This window comes from Rhinolophus sinicus, chromosome 14, assembly GCF_057876585.1.
Source record: "Rhinolophus sinicus isolate RSI-liver-muscle chromosome 14, RSI-T2T, whole genome shotgun sequence".
Taxonomy (NCBI): Eukaryota; Metazoa; Chordata; class Mammalia; order Chiroptera; family Rhinolophidae; genus Rhinolophus; species Rhinolophus sinicus.
This window is the reverse complement of record NC_142514.1, coordinates 116,523,174-116,544,338: the sequence shown is the minus strand read 5'-3', so window position 1 is coordinate 116,544,338 and position 21,165 is coordinate 116,523,174. Positions and strand designations below refer to the sequence as shown.

The 21,165-nt window shown below is 36.4% G+C and overlaps 1 pseudogene; it reads left to right on the top strand.

The window, feature by feature from the left end:
* Positions 1-12,413: 12,413 nt before the first annotated feature.
* LOC148755808 (U2 spliceosomal RNA) lies at positions 12,414-12,517 on the top strand (annotated as a pseudogene).
* Positions 12,518-21,165: the final 8,648 nt, after the last annotated feature.

Sequence of the window (21,165 nt, the reverse complement as noted above, 5' to 3'; positions counted from 1 at the left end):
AGTACCAATCTTATAGGTTATATGCGGATTAAATGACATAATGACTGAAGAGCATTTTCAACATAGTCCTTGGCACATAGTAAACACCTGACATATTTCATTAGTTCACAGTAACTAACCTCCATAGCACCCAGAAAAACGATTGTGCAAGGCACACTTGTAAGCACAAGGGAAACTTCATAAACAACATTGACAAGGACTCTTACATATTAGAAGGAGGAGAAAGTAGACTCTGAAAAAAGGCAATTTTGGATAGTTATGAATGTTATTAAGAATATCAAAATGATGCCCTAGAACAATTGAAGTCAGGTCTGAAAGGATGAACACTGTCATTTGAATGTCAAGATAGGCCTCTCTAAGGAGATGTGTTTAAAACTGAGACCAGAATGACAAGAGAGGCTCAGCCATGCAAATATCTGGGAGCAGACAATTAGTCTAGGCAAAGGAACGGGCAGTGAAAGGCACTAGGGTGGAAACGAGCTTCTGTTCAAACATGTGCTGGAACACAGGGAACAAGGAGGAGAGTGGTGGGAAAAGCTGAGCTGGAAACTTTTCAGGATGCCAACTTGGGGGTATATTTCCCAGACTGTTCCACTGCATACCTCCCCAAGAAGATATTAGGCCCAAAATTTGACTTATGTATCCTTAAGAAAAATTTCCTCTTGTAACTGCGTAATAGCATCACGCAGAAAATCTTAATTACATTCCTCTGGAGTTTGGCAGTTGAATGATTTTTTTTTGTGGACCTAAAAGTATGAAAATAATGACCGAACATGGTCCCTTGATTTGTTTCAAATTGTCTCTGAGTTATTTTTTATTAATTTTAAGCTTTTTATTATAGGTTGGTGCAAAAGTAATTGTGGTTTTTGCAATTATTTTTCACCCTTTAAACTGCAATTACTTTTGCACCAATCTAACAAATATAAATATATTTATATTTACAACTAAATAAAATATAGCTAACATACAGTATTACATTAGTTTCAGGGGTACACAATAGTTATTTAATATTTATAGACCTAAAGAAGTGATCACCATGATAAGTCCAGCAACCGTCTGACACTGTACCACACTATCACAATATTATTGACTATATTCCCTATGCTTTACATTATATTCTCATAACTTATTTGTTTTATACCAGTAAATTTGAACCTTTTATTCCCCTTCACATTTTCCCCCACTTTTTGATTTTTCAATTAGTTAATATTCAATATTATTTTATGTTAATTTCAGGTGGTTAGACATTTATATAAGAAGTGGTCCCCCTGACTAGTCTAGTACCCACATGGAAACATACATAGTTATTACCAAATCATTGATATATTCTCTAGCCCTTAATTTACATCACTGTGACTATTATGTAACTACCAATGAGTACTTCTTAATGCCTTCACCTTTTTCATCCCATCCCCCAAACCTCTTCCCATCTATCACCCCAATAAATCTAGTATTCATCTGACACCATACATAGCTATTACAATATTATTGACCATATTCATTATGCTACACCCTACATTCCCATGACTACTGTATAACAACCAATTTGTACTTGTTAATCCCTTCCCCTTTTTCACCTACCTGCCAACCCTTCTCCCATCTGGCAACCATCAATACATTTTCTGTGTCCATGAGTTTGTTTCTGTTTCATTTGTTTGTTTATTTTGTTCTTTAGATTCCACACATAAGTGAAATCACATTGTATCTGTCTTTCTCTGTTAAACATACTTCACTCAGCACAATACCCTCTAGATCTATCCATGCCACTGCAGATGGCAAAAACCCATTCTCTTCCCTAGCCAACCAATATGTACCTCCTACTCTCTATCCATTCATCCATCGACAGACACCCAGGCTGCCTCCTTATCTTGGCTGCTGTAAACAATGCAGCAATGAACAGGATGCACACATCCCCTTGAAGTAGAGTTTTGGACTTCTTTGGAGAAATACACAGAAGTGGGATTACTGGGTCTTTCTTTGTCACTTATTATAGTTTTTAAGTCTTGTTTTTAAGTCTATTTTGTCAGGTATAAGTATTGCTACCCCATGTTTTTTGTTTGTTTCTTTCTTTCTTTCAATTTTCATGAAATATCTTTTCCCCATCCCTTTACTTTCAGTCTGTGTGTGTCTTTTGATCTGAGGTAAGTCTTTTGTAGGGAGCATATATAAGGGTCCTGTTTTCTTATTCATCCAGCCACACTATCTTTTGATTGTAACATTTAATCCATTTATATTTAAAGTAATTGTTGATAGATATGTAGTTATTGCCATTATATTATTCATATTTTTTATCTTTTTCATCTTAAAGAAGTCCCTCTAAGATTCCTTTAATACTGGTTTGGTGGTGATGACCTATTTTAGCAGGATAACCATTAACATTCTAGTTTAGGTGTCTACATTAAAATGTGGTAGAAAAAAAAAATCTTCAGATCATGTAGCATGTGTTATTCCTAATTCTTACTCTAAAATACTGCCCTGTATTTCTCTGTGTTTTGGGGAAGGGTCACTGGTTTGTTTTAAGGTAAAGTTGGTGTCCTTAACTTCCCATCCCCCAATACTTTCACTGCTACTTCCGGGACCTCCTGCAATTGGCTTCTAGGTAGTTTCAGCCGAGTAGAAACAATGGAGAGCAGGAAGACAAGAGCCAGGATTTCTTGTCCTCTCCCCTCTCTTCCTTGGGAGGTGTGGCTGTCTCCAGGTCCCTGTAGACAGCCCCTCCCATTATTATTTTAGCTCCACCCCCTGATATCCCACCATTAGTTCTAGTCACCCCACCTCCTATTACTCAGGCTTGTGGGTTGGTCATGTCATCTGCTCTCTGTGTACCTCTAGCCCCAGAGGCTGGTAGCGGCTTTTGGTGTTGCTAATTTCTGGGTTGTTTCACTCTTTTCTATTTATCTTCTTAGTTCTTCCATTACCCATGAAACTTAATCCTCTGTTTAATGCCTAACGTGGTTTCTGATTCCTGGTTGTATCCTGGCTGATGCAGTTGGCAATACAAGGATCAAAATGGGAACACAGTCATACATTTTCCAGTCCCAATCAGCACTGACTTACCATATAGTCTTATATAATTTAATGTATGTCTTCATGTATAAATTATATATTTATTTTCAGATATAAAGATATTAATAGCTTCCTGTTCTTAAATTTCACAGATAGCAAGAAAATGAAATGAAATAAAGTTTTATTGTCAACACAAATGTAATAATTATCCACCCTATCTCCAAGGCTTAGAGGTAATGAACATTTTATCCTAGGTCTGGGTTAATCCTGATGCCATGTCTTTCATTAATTATGTTATACATTAATTAAGCTATGCATTCATTAGATTATATATTTCAATTAATAAATCTTTCACCATTAATAGAAATTTCCTTTCTCACACAAAATTTGGAATGAATTTGATATAAATTATGTGAACTTTAATAAGGTAAGTTTGATAAAATGACACTGTAATTTTTACCAGTCATATATTTGCTAAAGTGCAACGCACAATTGTGAAGTTCACTTATCATTTTTGAGTAGCAACAGTTACCTTATACATGTGTAGTAATCATAAACAGTTGGGTTATATAGAAAAATCCAAAGAACAAGTATTATTATGACTAATATCATTAACAGACAGGTAAAGACAATCAAACAAAGTGGATTCTGAGTTCAATATCAATCCATAGGTATGCAGGCCTTGTCACTGTCTTGGGATAGTTGTCTACCTCTGATGTCAGTGGCTTCTTGTCCTTAAGGAATCATTGATGTCTGAAGGAAGCAGTAGATGTTCATTCATGGTTAGGAGCCTGGTAAAGTCTCTTCCAATGAGGTTGAAGAGTGTCTTTTATGTGATGTCCTTCCAATAAACAAAACCTCCAGGTGACAGTCAATGATCTTTAAAGTCTGTCTCCCGGGAGCTCACTGTGAAAGAAAGCAGTTGCCAACTTGATATTTTCTTGAAGTGACTCTATCAAACCTTGGCAATAGTGTAAAATGTCTCCTTTCAATAATGTCAGCTCATAATTTCTTTCATCGAAGTTCAGCTTAAATGCACTATTATGCATGAAGGAATGCAGAAACCAAAAAATGGGGAGCCAAGGAACAGGAAAGAACCAAGTGGTTATCTTGGGTTTCCCATAGCCCTGACTACGTATTTAATTTACAACTATTGTTTACCCATACAGTATACCCTAGAAGTTTTTATCACTTATTTTACAATGCTTCCCATGCAATTTCAAGTCTTTTAAGATGTTACAGGAGTCCTTCTGAAACACTGCGTAGTTATTCCCACATATATTGAGATTTTTAACCCTTGAAACCTCAATGTCTGATGAAAACTAAGAAGTAATCAATTAGCATTCTTTAGCTTGGACATTTTATATCCTCTAGAAACATTTTTCATAAACATAAAAGTCAATTATTAACATTTGCTTATTTTTGTCAAACCCAGGTAAAATAAAGACATGTCTATTTTACTTAAACCAACAAACAAGCTAGCTTTTATTTACTGAGAATTAATCTTAGATCACATGAACTTGAAAAGCATGAGTTAGTTTCTATATTTCTGAGAATTGTATAATACCGATTCTTACAAGTATTTGCCTTTAAATTAATTTTAACAATACCATCCGGAGATAGAAAATGATCTCACATTTACAACATATATAGAAATACACAGATAAACAAGGCACAGTTGGATCCAATTTTTGTTTTGGAGGCATTTGCAATTTATATCGGTCCTGGCAAGTCAACTTCCAAATAACCTTCCAGTTTAAAATGAGGACAGTCATTTTTAATACCTAAAGAATTGGGTTGACACATAAATCACACTATCAGTTGATCCATTTATCTAAATCCTTTTATATAGTTTCATTTTAGATTAGAAGAGAAGACCTTTTTAAGTTCTGAGACAGTCTTTAATAGTTTTCACTCATTCTGCCTAAATTTATAGCCAGTTTTTTCTAACTGTGTAAAAAAAATCCTAATTTAAAGGTATCATAGGATCCTCATTTTGGCCACCTTAGTATTAATGGAGGCTGCCTGTTATGGGTCTTGTTGGGCTGGGAGGCACGATGTCCCACGTGAATTTTGAGACCTTTAGAGTCTGAATATACTTCTAGGAAAAACTAACCCTTGCATTCATGTCTCTAGATGAGCCAAAAGCAATGGATATCCCTATAGGACTACTTTACGTCCCAAAGGAAATTTTCCCTTAAGCAACCCCACAAAGATTCTTAGTCACCTAAGAATACCTGAGCAAGGGCCAGAGAGAACTTACCGGATGCTGCCAGAACCATGATGCTTTCTGAGGCACAGGCCCCTCTCTTGGGCCCCTCTCTTTCAGGGTGAACCCATTCCAGGGTGCCCTGTCCTCCCTGGAGTTCCTGCTGGCTTCTCCAGATTTGACTGTGCTACCACCCTGGACAACTCCTGGCACCCATCTCCACTGCAGATTCGGGGTTCTGAACAACTATTATTACCCCATTGGCTATCGGGGTTGAGAAGGCAAGTGCCCTTCTCTTTTTTAGCTAAAGAGAATTCAGTCTCATTTAACAATAAAGATTTTGTTCAGAATCTCAGTAAGCGATCCAATTAAAAAGCTGAAATTAAAGCATCAACCCATCTTTTTTCCTTTCGCTGGATTATCTCAACCTTTATCCACCTTGAGGATTTTCTAACAATAGCACATGGAAAGCCATGGCCTGCTACTTAAAACAAGGAGACCTGAAATTCCAAGAGAAACTCACCCCAGTTCACCAAATGCAGAGTGGGGAGTTGATGTGGCACAAGGGGCCCCTCCTGGTACTTAGCACCAGGTCCATGTCTGCAGCATGGTCCTGGGTGGACTTCTTCGGAATTCTGCCAACTACACCAAGTAAATGTTGATGTAAGAAACATCCAAACTTGTAGAGAATTTTTTACAAGAGTTAATTTGACCTAAATTGATGACATATGCCAGAGAGCAAGATCTCAAATGCTCCATGAACTTTTCTTCTGAGATGGGAAAAAGATTTGGAGAAACTTAAAACGAATAACTTAAAATTATTATAAAATATGCTCCTTGAGATACAGTTAAGTTTGGATGAAAAATAAATGGAGGTGAACTTGATAAGCCCGATTCCCTCAGATTTGGCCTTCCACAACTTGTAGGGGAAAAAAACCACTCTTCATTATTATATGTCTTAAGACTGCATTTGCCAAAAAGTGTGCTATAAAAGTTTAATCCCTGGATGCAGAGGTGTTCCACAAATATTAATGATAGGAAGGAAGGAAGAAAGGGAGGGAGGGAAAGAGGAACATTTCTATGGTTAAATAAGTTTAGGAAATACTGGGTTAGGCAACTGGGAACCAATTTTTTCCTGGAGGACTTCTCGGAGCTTTATGACATCATGAAAATCTAAGACAGGGTTAGAGCTTGGAGTGATTCCCTCAGTTATTTGAGCTTGGAACATTCTTTTCCGGTTGCTCCTTGCAGCATTGGAGTTCCACAGTATATAGACTGGGAAAAGCTGTATTGGGGGATTAGCAAGGCAAATGAATACTTCTGTAATGAGAAGAAAACCAAACTTCAGCAAACCATAGAAAGCCGAGCTGCCTCTGACATCACCCTGAGAGAAGATCTTTCTCTCACCTGGGTGGGTATCTGTCATGGGCAGGGGGCATCAGAACCTCAGCATCACAGCAGTGATGGCCACATTTGTGTACAGCAACAGCAAATGGTTAAAGTCTATAAAGAAACACAGCATTGATGATCTAGGTTAATGCCACACAAAATTAGTTCTTTTAAAACATTGTTTAGGCAGATTCTTCAAGCCTCATTCATTACATCCCTCCCCTGTTGCATATTTAGGGAAGAAAGACAAAAGCCAAAACCTATAAAGATACTATCCTCAATGATCTGGAGCAAGTGGACCCTGATACAACATAGTGCCCAAGGGGTGCAAGCTGGAGCCATTGAGATCCCATCACTGATTTTGTTGTGCTCTTTGACCCTCAGCTGCTAGACAGTAATGAACAAGAGAAAAATTATGTTCACTTTACTTTTAGTGAAAAAGTAGAATATATGTCTACTACACAACTGTACAATTATATTAAAAAACTTAATTAGCTTGGAATATGTAAAGGAAATGGTGAATACTACACTGGTCGTGGATATAGACCCTGTAGCCAGACAGGCCAATGAAGTGGGAATAATAAAATCAGTCTTATAGGATTTTTGAGAGAATTTAATTGTAAAGCACATGGCACATTGTAACAGTTCAATAACTGTAATAGAGACTAGTTTTTGTTGTTGTTTAGATTTGTATATTATTAATATCCAAAGCACCTGGCAAATAGTCAATGCTTAATGAACAGTAGCTACAAAGATTAAAATCTGAATTACTGATAATGGAGTTTATCCAAAGTTTATTTTGGCACTATGAAAACAATTGCTGAGCTGCAACGGATAATGGACACAGGAGAGAAATTCAAGCTTGAGGCTTTAAGTATTTAGCAACATTTGCATAAAATGATAGACATGCCAATTACAACAATTCTTGTTGATTCAGGCAAGCCTTCTAGCAGAAAGTACTTGGCAAACAAAAGTATTAGAATGTAGTTGGCATAAACACCGCCCTCCTAATTCCGCATTTGCCCAAATTAGGGAAGTTTTCACAGCAAGCTTTTCTAATGCTTATTAAGTTAGTCTGGGGGATATATGTTCTATGCCAGCTCAGTATGAGAGTGACATATTCTATTTCTAATAAAAATGTAGAGAGTATAGATAGATATCTAATGCTTGTGTTGACTACCTCTTAATATAATATTTAGTCAAAATGTTAGTGAAGAGTAGGAATAGAATATAAAGCAGCAAAAAATGAAATGGAGATCAATGTTTTATAATATATCTTAACATATGACAATATGTTTTATTTGTGAATCACTGTAAGTTATTTCCACCACACTGAAGTTTAAGTGATCAACCATTGGTAAAGTCTGTTACACTCTCTTCAACCACAGGGTGAGAAAAACTGGGTCACGTCAAACTTTATTGTGTTACCACACAAACTTTATAGTGTTACCACACAATCTGTGGTGTCAGCTTAACCTTCTAAGACCTCAAAAAGCATTTTGGTTGGTTTTGGTTGATTGCCTTAATTGCCATTTGGGGATAGGAGATGGAAAACTCAACATTTTGACCACTTATGTATATAAAATGGACAAAGCAATTTCCTCCCAAATGGGGGATTTCTGTTATTTTGACCAATGATTATGGTCAAGGACAATGATTACACAAATTCAGTGATTGGGATTACACCAATCTTAATTGAAGAATATTCATCTTTACTTTTGGAATTATTTGTGCAGCGTTCATCATCCTCAAAGTGCACATGGCCTCCAGGATCTGCACCAGGAGGAAAGGCATGGGCCGGCATGAAACAGGGAAGAAATCTCCATGTTCTAAAAGGGAAACAGCTCAGAAAATAACTGGGAAAATTGTTAAGGCAAGAACAAAACTTATCACTTCGGGTAGAGTGTATTAAAAATGTGAAGTTTTCAATAAAGACAATCTTTTCATCATTATTACCTCAGCTTCTGAAGAAGATCATGACTCAGCAGTGTCAGAAAACTCTAGTGAAATTGGGTTGGATTTCCTGGTTCCAAATCTTGAATGCTGTTTGAACAACACGGTCCATAGTTTCAGGGGAAAAATCTGGAACTGTACTTCGTTATTCTCACTAACACATTTCGTCAGAGGCATTTCAATAAGCTCCCAAATGTGAAATTTTAAAGGTGGTTGTATTTTTTAAATCTATTCTTTTGATGATTCACTTTATAGAATCAGAAATCTAAGGTATACCACAGTATATTAAATTTTCTTTAGAGACAACCTTAAATTTTATGCACTTACAAGTATTTTTGGTTAGAAAAAATAAACTGCACTATAATCATTCATGATTTAAAAACCACTGTAAGACAATAATAATTTTAAATAAGGACATAAAATTCCATTTAACATAAAATATTTGAATGCTGTTTTAATTTCATTAAAATGTAAGGCAAGAGAAAATTGAGTACAACTAATAAATTAACATTTAGCCTGTATGTATAGCCTGAAAATATAACATAGCATACTACTTAAGTGATACACTAAAAGATTGAATCAGTTGTCCCAGAGTACTGAGGCACAATATTAAAGAAATACTATTGTAAAAAATATTAAAGAATCATTAAGTTCATAAATGTTTGGAAAGAATTATCTACCACACGCTAACTGAATTTGCCTTCAAGGAAAACTAAAACACAGAAAGATATTATAGTGTCTCTTTCCTCCAACATTTTGCTAAATGAGATTTATGTGCACTATATACAATATTTAACTATATCCGCAGCCTTTAAATCAATGAGGTTTTACTTTAAAAGGCATTCACTACTATAGAAATATCTTTCCAGTGTGCTTGAGATTGAGTGCAAAAATGTTTCTTATTCATCTGTATATCCCTAGAAATTCCACCCAAGTTTGTTACACATTGGATACTCAGGTAAAATGTGTTGAATGGCTAAACAAATGAATAAATAAATGAATACAAATAAAGGCCAAGCTCAAGGTGATTATCCACAGATTTATTGTTGTGTTTGTTTCATGCCTTAATACTTTGCTTCACTTGAGTTGTAATTTAAAATCTTCTGAGAAAGAATCAGCCTCACCCAATAATATGGGTCCAACATTTGTTGTTTTTGAACTTTCTAAATTTGCAGGAAAGTAATCTGCTGTACCATGTTACCATTGTTAAGAGCAAACTGATTTTAACTATTCCTTAAAATTTAATTCCTATTGAAAATTATTACACAAGGAAAAAATGAAACCATTAGTTCTCTATCATATTTTTTAATTTAAATTTTTTGTATTAAAATATTTTTAAGCCACCTAGAGGAGATTTACTAACTCAATATTCAAGTAACAGAGATAAAGCTTGGTTTGAAAAGTACAAGAATGTTATTTGGGCATGACATAGACTTATAGATCTCCAAACAACCTCCAGAGATCATCTAGCCTAATCCTTTTATATTATATTGGAAAACAGGTTCAAAGACATTACGAAACTCCTTCAAAACTACAGAAAGAGACAAAGGCGATGCTAGGATTAGAATCTCAGTCTTCTGACTAGGATAGTGCAGGATACTATGCATTACCTCCAAACTATCCCTTTACACATAGATATATGATCTGCCAAAGCTGATCTTGCCAGCATAAGTGACGCTACACATTATACAGAGGGAAAAATAGGAGCCACCTTTTTACCTGTAGGTCAAGTTATCAGTTAACTACTTCATTTTCTTAGGGGAAAAAATACTGTATCAGGGGCCCCACACTTTAGCTGCTTCATAAGGTTTAAAATTTTAGTGTGCAGTTGGCCTTTTGCTTGTAGACCAGAGAAGGTTTGCCTATGCTGAGCTCCCCAGGAGCTCAAGGGAAGGTGAGAGAAATCTTTCATATAGTGCTAGAAAGAAAGCACATAATCACGCCCATTAAATGGGAAAACTATACATTGAATTAGAAAACCAGCAAGGGGAGGGGACTGTTACCTCTGCAGGAAGCAATCTGCCTTGGTAAGGCAATCTTGTTCTCTAAAAGTAGATGAGGGGACTGACTGGTAGGGGCTAGCAGACAGCCAGAGTCCAGTAGAGAAAGGCAATCAGCACAAACATGGCTGCTTCTGCTGCTCAAGAGTCTGCAGAGACCCTCATTTTGGGTTGAGGGTTTGAACCTTATTGAGCTGATATTATAGAGTCAAAATGTTGGCATATGATTCATTTCTTATCACTATTTTGTTTGCACCACTTTCAGTTCAAGGACAGAGTAAATATAGCACATTAATTTGTCCAAAGTAAAGTTTTATGGATAAAAACAAAGGCTTCACCCCTTGTTTAATGACCTTAAATGTAAAATGCCCATTTTGCTTTTTTTGAGAATTTTATATCTACAATTGGCTAAGCAACAGGAAACTTGTAATTTGTTCTCTGACATAGGAAGGATGGAAAAGAGGGTAGGAGGAAAGGAGGGAGGGATGGAGGGAAGAAGAAAGGAAAGAAAAAAGAAAGGGAGGAAGGAAGTGGGGGGAGGGAGGGAGGAAATAGAGAAAAGAAGGAAAGAAAGAGCAAGAAAATAGAAAAGGAAGGACGGAGAAAACATAAGGAGGAAGGGAGGTCCTTTAGAAAGGAAATGGCTTTTATTCTGAAGTAACAAGGGCCAAGCACTGTCCTTTTTCTTTCACTCTTAATTACTAGAGAGTGACCGAAAAACTGAGCAAGTCTGTCCCAGATATCTAGATGAAGATACGAACAGAACTAGACAGGATTATAGGCTGGGAAGAATTTTCCCAACAAGTCCCCACAAGGACTACTAGTTTTCTTCAATTTGGGAATGCATCTAATTACTTGCTGCCAGCACAATTTTAACCATGAATCCAGTCTTAAATGAGATAATATAATCCAGATGTAGGAAATAAGCCATTTGCCTGGTAAAGCATTGCTAAGGATATGTGTCATTTTTTTCCAAAAAACAAAATTCTTTCCAAAATTTCCGAAACATTGACAAGCACAAATGATTAAGCAGTTCTGACTTCTTTTGCACAAACGTAGAAGCTGATGAAACAGGTCAAGCAAGCGGTTAAATACAGAATTGTATCTATTTTTCCTCCAATGGTAATACTTTACACATTTTGGAAAGTCCTATACCTGCCAGTTTCTGGCTGACTTCAAAGTGCTCTCAGCTTGAAGAGACAAGTACATTTCATAACTTGTAAAAATTGAGACATTCATCCTAATGTTTCATTCGCTCCCACGGTATTTTGTCATATCCAGATTAAAGAAATGATTTTGAACCAGTTTCTACCACAACTCATTATCTTATTAGAGAATCTAGTCAGTTGATGGGGATGGATGCAGGTCACATTCCCCAAAATCATGACTCATCCTTCCCCCCCAAAAACTTAGGCATTAAATCAGGAAGTGGTTCCCAGAAACCAGTGGTGTTTAAAGATGGCTTGATAATGAGATCTAGGTAAACTCATATATTTTCTGCTGTCCCCAGTGATGGGCGACATTCATAAGAAGTGAACACTTCCTTGAACTGCACAGGTCACCCCCTATAATTCCACCTCTTTCTCTCTGATTAAAAAACAAAAAATACTAAAAAGCAGTGAGAGTGACATTATCATAACAGATAACCCAGGAAATGATATAACAAATTAAAAAATGTTTATCATTTGAAAAAATTCAGCCTTTTATTATTACTCCTCATGACCAACCTCACACAATTAATGGAGACAAATTATTGAATTATGACAGCAAAGTGGAAGATTTCCCCCAAAATGTGGGATATTGAAATCAATAAAGACTATTGAAATGAACATGAAATTCTATGTAGGAAGCTTCCTATCGCTTCTCGGCCTTTTGGCTAAGATCAAGTGTAGGAAGCTTCCTTTATAAATGATAAAACTAAAGACTATGAAAAAAATTTGTTTTTATTTTGATATCTAATTTTGACAATTTATTTTGAAAATGTATTTTACAAAGAGAATGCATATTTGACCAGTGATAATAAATTTTATGTTCTATAACATGGTTATAAATTTTTAAATTTAAAATGCATTAACTACTTAATTTCGATGATTTCTTAGGTATTATAAATTTTGAACATGTTTTCAAAAATAAAATATGAGTATTAAACACAGAATTTTATGAAACAAAGTACTGAAACACAAATATTATCATTTTATTCATTTCAGAAATTTATTGATATCTCAAGTGCTAATGAACCAACCCATTCTCTTGGTTTTTATAGGGTTTTATAATTTTTATTTCCTTTATGTAATTATAACAGAGTAAGGATTGACATATAGGCAAATCTGTCCACAGTAATATCTAGCCTGTTCTACCTGTGGTATCTGGTTTGTGAGGGAGAAAAGAGTAAAAGGCCAGGTCTGAAGGAATCATTCTTTCAGATCACCCAGGGCCTTTGTGCTGTCTCCCAATAAACTAAGAAAACTGTGCCTTTGGTTATATTTCTCATACTGGTATCTCTCAGTGGAGAAGAATATATAGGTTATTGAATGTGATTCTCTAATAATCATATTTTTTTTACATAGCAATTGTGTTTCTCAGTCTAGATTAATGCTGGAGCACTGATTTGTCAGTTTTTTGTGACCAGCTCTGGTCTGTATTGAATTGCCATGTATAAAGACAATTTTTAGGGTAAAGCATGTTAGAACCATAGCGGTATAAGACAAATGGTAGAGACCTAGTCGAGCTGTGTAAACTACTCTTGCATCCCAGACCCACCTAACACAGATTATGTGTTACAAAGTGTATTTACCTGTTTTTTGCTATGCAATAGAAATGCATTTACCTTTTTAGTACACACACATTTGAGGAAATGTGTTGAGGAAATTGTTCTCAGGAAAACAAATACAACAAGCAACTCCCTGATCAGGATATGATTATTCAGGAGGAGATTTAAAAATTTCTTTTTTGTTGCCTGAAGAAAGTTCTCTGTGAACTTAACCTCCTTATAATTCATAATTGTTTTTCTGTGGGCTTCATACTATTTATAATTATTATTAAATTCTTGAATTTATGAAGTCAGTTCTGAAAAATTACTTAATTAATGGCTAGATTAAACAGAAAAATCACGTACACCCAACTTTAGTTTAAGTTGTAAGTAACCATATTCAATTAGAATGTCAGTGACCTAAATATTATTATTATTATACTATTGACATTAATACATACAGTTTAAAGAAGCTGTTTACAATCCCTTGTAATTTGATAAGATTTTAAGGTACAAGGTGTCACTAAATGTGAGTCATGTTTTTTGGCTTCAATTCCAGACAATATTTGTGGCTTACATTGAATGAAAATACAAATGACATGAAGAGTTTGTGAACCATGCCCTTGGGACAGGGAGGAGGGTGCTGCATATCTTTAGCAAACACTTTGAAATTGGTTTTGGATGTATGAATCACCACTGGATTTTCCACAACAGAGAGAGAGAGCAAGAGAAAGAGAGAGAGAGAGAGAGAGAGAGAGAGAGACTATAGATAATAAATAAATGACTTTTCATTTCCTTAAAAGTCTTTAAGGAAGGAAAATCTTAATGCAAAATTTTCAAAGTAAACTTCAGAAGTGCAAAACGTTTTCAAAATAAAAATGCAAATGTAAAAGCTCACATTTCAGGCTATAAGCAATGGCAGTATTTGAGACAGAGTCCCCTCCGTGTAACACCTGAAAATGTTAAGCATAGGTATACAATGAAAAAGATCGCTGAGTTTAATCTCACTGGTGTGATATAAAAGCTGTGTGGCTTTGGCAAAATTATTTAACCTTTCTGAGTTTTATTTTCCTCACCTGTACACTAGGAATGAAAAATATCCTCCTTTCATATCAATATGAGGAATAGATATAAGTAAAGCAACAGTGCCTTATCTGACATGTAGCATGTTCTCCACACTTACTATCATTAATGTCAGTTATTGCTGTTGTTTTCTGTTATTACTGAAGATTAGTCAATATTTGTTGAGCACAGTACTCAAAGTTTTAGAAGACATGCAAGAAATAGAAGATGTAATCTTTTAAACACAAGACAAAGGAAAACACCAATTGACAGCATCCTTTTTATAGAGCAGTATTTCTCTTACATATTCTAATATAGGATAACAGAAATAGACAAGAGCTAGGGCAGATCAGGTAAAAGTACGTCAACTGGAAAACACTTCTAGAAGGTCATGAATTTTTATTAGGTGCTGCCGGGATTTGGTGAGGGGCTTGGACGGGTAGAGAAAAGGCAAAGAGCATTTTAGGTAGAGGAAATGGCGTATGTAGCAGATGTACCAAAATAAGCAAGCTGTTTTCCGCTTGATAAATCACATTCTTTCTTGCTTTCGGGCATTCACAAGAGTCTTCTCCTTGACATCTCTCCTCACCAGTCTTTACCTTTGAGTACATATGCATTGGGGTTTTACAACCAATGCCAACCTGAAAGGTGGCTGAAGGAGTGACACACATATGTGCTTAGCTACACATGGTGCTGGGATGCTTGGATACAGAGGCCTATAAGTGATGACAGGCAATCTGTTAGCCAAAGAGAAAGAAAGAAAAGGGAGAGGAGGAAGTCAGAAGTTTGTCCCTCTAAGGGCCAGAATTACCAGGAGATTGACCACGTGGTCACTGTCTGGGAATACATGAAGGGATTCATGGAGGCCCCATTACTTCTAAAATATTTACAATCATCTAGGCAGCCCTCAGGGATGGCTTTCCCAATTCAATGGCAATTCCACTTGTCTAGCAGCAACTCTGGTGATATCCTCGCCAAAGCCGGTCACTAACTTGGAGACACTGCTGGACTTGTGTCTCTTCTCCTCTCTCTGTTTCTTTGCTCCTGTTTAACTCTCTACTGCTTATACTAACTCCTGACTCTCCTAGTTTCCCTTCTTTCATGGTTTCTATTTATGGCTTCAAAGTGTTGGCTTTGTTTATTCTCTTCTTAGTTGTTTTTCAGAATTCTCTTCCTTTCCCTTCCTTCCCTTTCTCTTCTCTTCTCTTCTCTTCTCTTCTCTTCTCTTCTCTTCTCTTCTCTTCTCTTCTCTTCTCTTCTCTTCTCTTCTCTTCTCTCCTCTCCTCTCCTCTCCTCTCCTCTCCTCTCCTCTCCTCTCCTCTCCTCTCCTCTCCTCTCCTCTCCTCTCTTCTCTCTTCTCTCTCCTCTCCTCTCCTCTCTTCTCTCTTCTCTCTCCTCTGTCTGATACACACAATTAGTCCTCATTTAATGTCGTTGATCAGTTCTGTGGCTTTAAGCGAACAAACATATAACAAAACAAATTTTACTGTGGGCTAGTTGACACAAATAAGAGTTAAGTTCCTGGAGCATCTTAGCAACATTTTAATGAAATGACATTGACAGAACCAGAAAACTACATTATTTGTTATTCGAAGATCCGTTGTACTCAGAGAGAATCTGATTGATTCATTTATATACTGTGCGATATAGAATTGTTCCTGCTGCATAAAATTTTCTGGCAAGTCTATAAATAGCTAACTTTGTTCAATGCTTCTGGTTAAATTAGGTGGCCAGGATGATGTTATGATGGTCAATATAAAATACAGTAATCAATGTGTAAGGAATCATTCCGCGATAAGGGGCTGTGGGCCTGGTATGCACTGAGCAAATCAGTAACTCCCCCCAAATTCTGTGGCTGTTTCCCAGTCTTCACTAGGGTTAGCTAAATTTCTTGTTAAAATATAAAAAATAGTGCAGAAGGGACAAAGAAAAAGAGGCAGTTGTCAAAGTTAACAGTTCCCAAAGGAATATCCCTTAAATCAATCACTTGTATACTAAAGAATTTTCCCATTGACTAATTTGTCCCTATGCTACTGTGCTGTATTATACACACTGATATAGAAATTAAATGAGAAGAATGATGATAATAATAGGTAATATTTATTTAGTTACTAGGCTAACTAATCTCATTTGTGTAACAATACATAACTACATTTTATGATTACTATCATTCCCATCTTACAGATTAGAAAAAGTAAACTACAGAGAAGTTAAGCCACACTTCTTAAAGCCAGTAAATAGTAGGTGCAGGATTTAAACCTAGCTCTTCCTGACCCCAAAGCCGGTGGGCTTCACCACGATCCTATAGTGTTTCTCAACTAAAAAAAAGAATTTGAGAAGATAAAAAAGAAGCATATCTCACAGAAGAAACCTGAGACTAGAGGTCAAAGGGGGGGAAGTTATCAAGAGGTAAGCAACTCAAGACTGAAAGATTCAAAAGATCTCTATGTAACACTAGGTCAGTGCCACCAGTCCAGGAGGGGACAAAAGCTGGCCAAGTCACTTTCTGCTTGTTGTTAACAGTATATTCTGGTGACTCAATAACGTGTTTGCTTTGAGAAGCCAGTCAACAACAATTGGCCCCAAGGACCAAGCTGGGAAAAAATAAGAGTTGTTCCAGACTTGTGATTTCCTAAGTAAGGTGTTACTCCAGTACTTTTCACCTGCTTCACAGGTGAAACACTTCACAGTAATCACCAAGTAGGCATTTTGAAAATAAATGTGCACTTAATTGTACTGCAAAATTCTGAATTTGATCATGTCTTTACTATGACAGATTTTGTCTTATATACAGCCAAATTGGTCCAGATCAAAAATAACATCCCAAAGTGGACATTGACTTATATTCGACATGTGGTATTTGCACACGACACCACTAATCAGTCTCTGGGTAAACCTGTCCTAGATAATTACTGTGGCAGAGTTCAAGCTTTGGGCAGAAAAAAAATTCCACGTCAAAATAAAGAAGGCTTGTCACCCAAATCCTATCCCCTATAAAATCACCAACAATAAACCAACTAGGAGAAAAACAAGAGATTAAAAACAAGCAAAATAATTAAAGGTTCATCCAGATCTAAAATTTTGTTACTCAGTCAAATATTTTACTGTTTCTGTTTTGAAGAAAGCATTACATTAGGGAAATAGTTTAACATAATATTTTTCTTTAGGTTACTGGAAGCCACTGCGGTGCTACCAACTGAAATTGGCACTGCTCTGCTGTGGGATGAAATGCCCCCTACTTATGGCTTTTTCTCTTTTACATCCACCACAACATATCATTTTTACTATACAGACATTGAGCAATGCATTGGGTCTGTGTTTGGTAAGAGACCTGATGAAATTTCTGTATTTGCTAAACTACAGAAGTTGGAGGGTTTCCCTGAAGTCCTAATTCCAGGGAACCCATGAAGTTAAGGGAAATTGGGGTATAAACCACTTTAGAGTTCTCCTTATGACAGTTCACCCCCCATCCCAGCCCCTGTAAAGCTACATTTCTTGGGCTTTTCATTTTTTTAAGCCCAAGGAGTAAGAATTCAATAGAGACACTGAACCAAGCTCCTGACTTCATTCTAGTTCTACTTGCTGTGATAAATAAAACACTCCTGACCGAACTCTTCACCATTTTAACCCAGTTCCTATTAGTGGTCACCTTGTCTCTTCACTGGACAAAGCCACAGGAATCTGTTCAGCCACAGGGTAGGAAAGTCACCTGGTTGAAAAGTCAAGATCTGAACCATTAATCACAAGACAAAATCTGGGGGAGGCAAGTTATTTCCAGGAGACCGAACGTGGGGGTGGCAAATTGATAGAACATTGCTCATTGCAAGTCTGAAAAGCTGAAAAACAACTGTAATCATGCATGTCTTGGGGCTGGCCCATTCCATTGTGATAGCAAATAAAGGCTAATGAGCACAATATTATGACTCACATCCTGGCATCAATATTAGACACTACCTCAGGGTTAATTAAAGAAAAAATAAGTGTCAAGGTGCATTTTTAATTTGCCTTGGAAAGTTGGGCATATTCATTTTTTCAGCTGAGAAATTACGTTTTTGGAAGAGGTGACGTGAACACAGCGTCTGTATGCCATAATGGTCCTAGTGTTTAGTTCAGGAGTCATGTTATGATCCTTCTTAAACATGTACTAGGGCCAAACACACATCTCTTGCTCTGCCTTTCATTTTCTCTTCTCCCACTGTACTGTACATATGTCATATTGAGTCAGCTGTCTTCCATTGTGCCTTCTTTAGTCCAAAGAAGTAGTGCTTCTTACTTTTTGCCATTGCCCATAATTCTTTATAGATATATTAGGTCAAAACATACGAAATTGCCATTTTGTAGCTCAAAATTGGTCAATACTAGTAATTTCAAATCATTCAATTTAATATTTGTGTGTGAGTTATGTACACATATTATATAATGCGTGTGTTTGTGTGTTTATGTGTGTTGGTGTGTGTGTGAGTTTGTGTTGTGTGCATGTTTGTGTGCGTCTCAGGCAGAAGCACTTAACAAATATTTTACTTCAATTATTTTTACAACATCCTACAAGGTAGGTCAATTTCTTTTAAGGTACACATGTAAAAACAAGGGCTTGGAAAATGTAGTAACTTGTTTAAATTCGGTCTTTCAGGATTCAAATTTAGATTTCGTTCCCCATGCCACATACTCTCTCCAGGCTCTGCATTATTGAGACTATTGAATTAGCTGAATCATCTTGGCTTCAAAGCCATCTTGGGAAGTGACCCAACTGAGTGCTCCCAAGCTTGCAGACATCTTTTCTCTCATCCTGTCCCAGGATGTGGTGCTGTACAAAGGAATAAGTCAGCATGTTCCATGTCTGCTTATCCATTAGAAAACCCTGGTAAAATTAATTTAGGACGTTTCAACGATTGTGACACTTATTTTTACAAGAAACCTTGAATACATTTTCAAGCATTTTTTTTTTTTTGGCCCAAGTTTGGGCAAAATCTTGCATTTACTTTAGAAGAATGCTAGTTTTCCCAGAAATCTAAAGAAAAATGTGCTTATAATATAGTTGAGTAAAGGTATCCAAACACTGTGAAATCTAGTTCTCTTCTTTCCCAAATTACAGAGCGTGAGAAGTGGTTTGCTGGCTTTCTGGTTCCTGCTCTGCATTTTGGGAAGTAAGACCACAGCAGTCTAGGTTTACATTGTTGGAATTTTTTTTTTCCTTCAGTAAATGCTTATGCAAATCCGTCCTTTCCTGTTGGTCTTTGACTGATTTGTTTTCAACTCACATTCTTAGCTGAACTGAAATCCTTTTTATAAAAGCCTTTGCACTAACTAGGTCATGAGAACATTATACTAAACCCTGTTCACAGATCACATTTTTAGTGACCAGTCGCATCAGAGGAAGCTGGTTCTAAGTGAGCAATCACAGCATCATCAGATTCTCTGAGAGGGAAATAGGACATAGATACGTCGACATAACACAAAAAAGCAAACAGAGTGAAGTCATCAGGAAAATAGCTTTGTCCCAGCGATCTAGTTCATTAATTGAAACGAAAGGGGTAAGAAGAGCTGTTCACAGTGCAAATCTCACCGGGGGCTACTCAGAATTACACTTTTCTCGAACTGAGGTTCCCATGAGAATTTTTTATTTTGTGTTTTCGTTGTAGTGGTCATCTAAATGTAGCATGATATATGCTAATGTAGCGCAAGCATATCCTACATTATTTGGATGACCACCTTGTAACAAAGAACTATAGCATGATTTCTGAACTCATGTTTGCCATTGTGTTTATAAATCATTGGGAATTACTGTAAAAAGAACAGGTGAGAACTGAATAGGCCAACTGAAAACTGAATGATGTCATGGGCATTGTATGAAGGAAGGTTCTGGAGTAGAGAAAGGGTGGGAGAATTGCATTCCACCTATACATTAATGAAGGCAGTCAGGAACATTTTCATATTGGGAGCCATGATGTAAGTTGCAGCAAAATTATACCAATTGTCTCATTAACTTAATGTAGCTCATTTTCAACCTGTTGGGTTTATAATTTTAAATGTATGTATTTTGTAAATCTGTTTTGCTTTGGTAGGTATAAAAGAACTGTAGATTTATGGAGTATATCAGTTTGTACATATGTAGATGTATCATTTTGTTAGAGTAGCCATAACAAAATACCACAAAATGGGTGCCTTAAACAATAGAAACATAGTATCTCATAGCTGTGGTGTCAGCAGGACCATGTTTTCCCTGAAGGACTAGGCAAGGATCTGCTCCAGGTCTCGCTCATAACTTCTGGTAGTTCCCTGGCTTGTGACAGCATCTCTCCAGTCTTCACATGGTGTTCTCCCTGCATGTATGTCTGTGCCCAAAATTCCCCTTTCTATAAGGACACCAGTCATATTAGATTCGGGACCCACCCTACTCCAGTATGACTTCATCTTCACTAATCATATCTGTAACAACCCTATATCCAAATAAGGTCACATTCAGAAGTACTATAGGTTAGGACTTCAACATATGAATTTGGGAGGAACACAATTCAGTCAATAACAGGAAATAACATAATAATAATTTAAGTGAGTATTAAAATGCCGAGATAATTTTTTTCTTTAAAAGTGGTCTGCATATTGCTCAATTTTGAGAAACCAGGTTCAAAATTATATCATTCTGATAAGAACAAAAAATAGATCTTCTCCTTTGCCCGTAAATCTTATAAAAACCTTTATTAAAAATAAATTTCTGATGTCTCAAACCATAGGAAAGCTACAAAAAAATAGAATTAAATATTTAGTTAGACCTCTTAAAAAGAATGTATCTCTCAGAC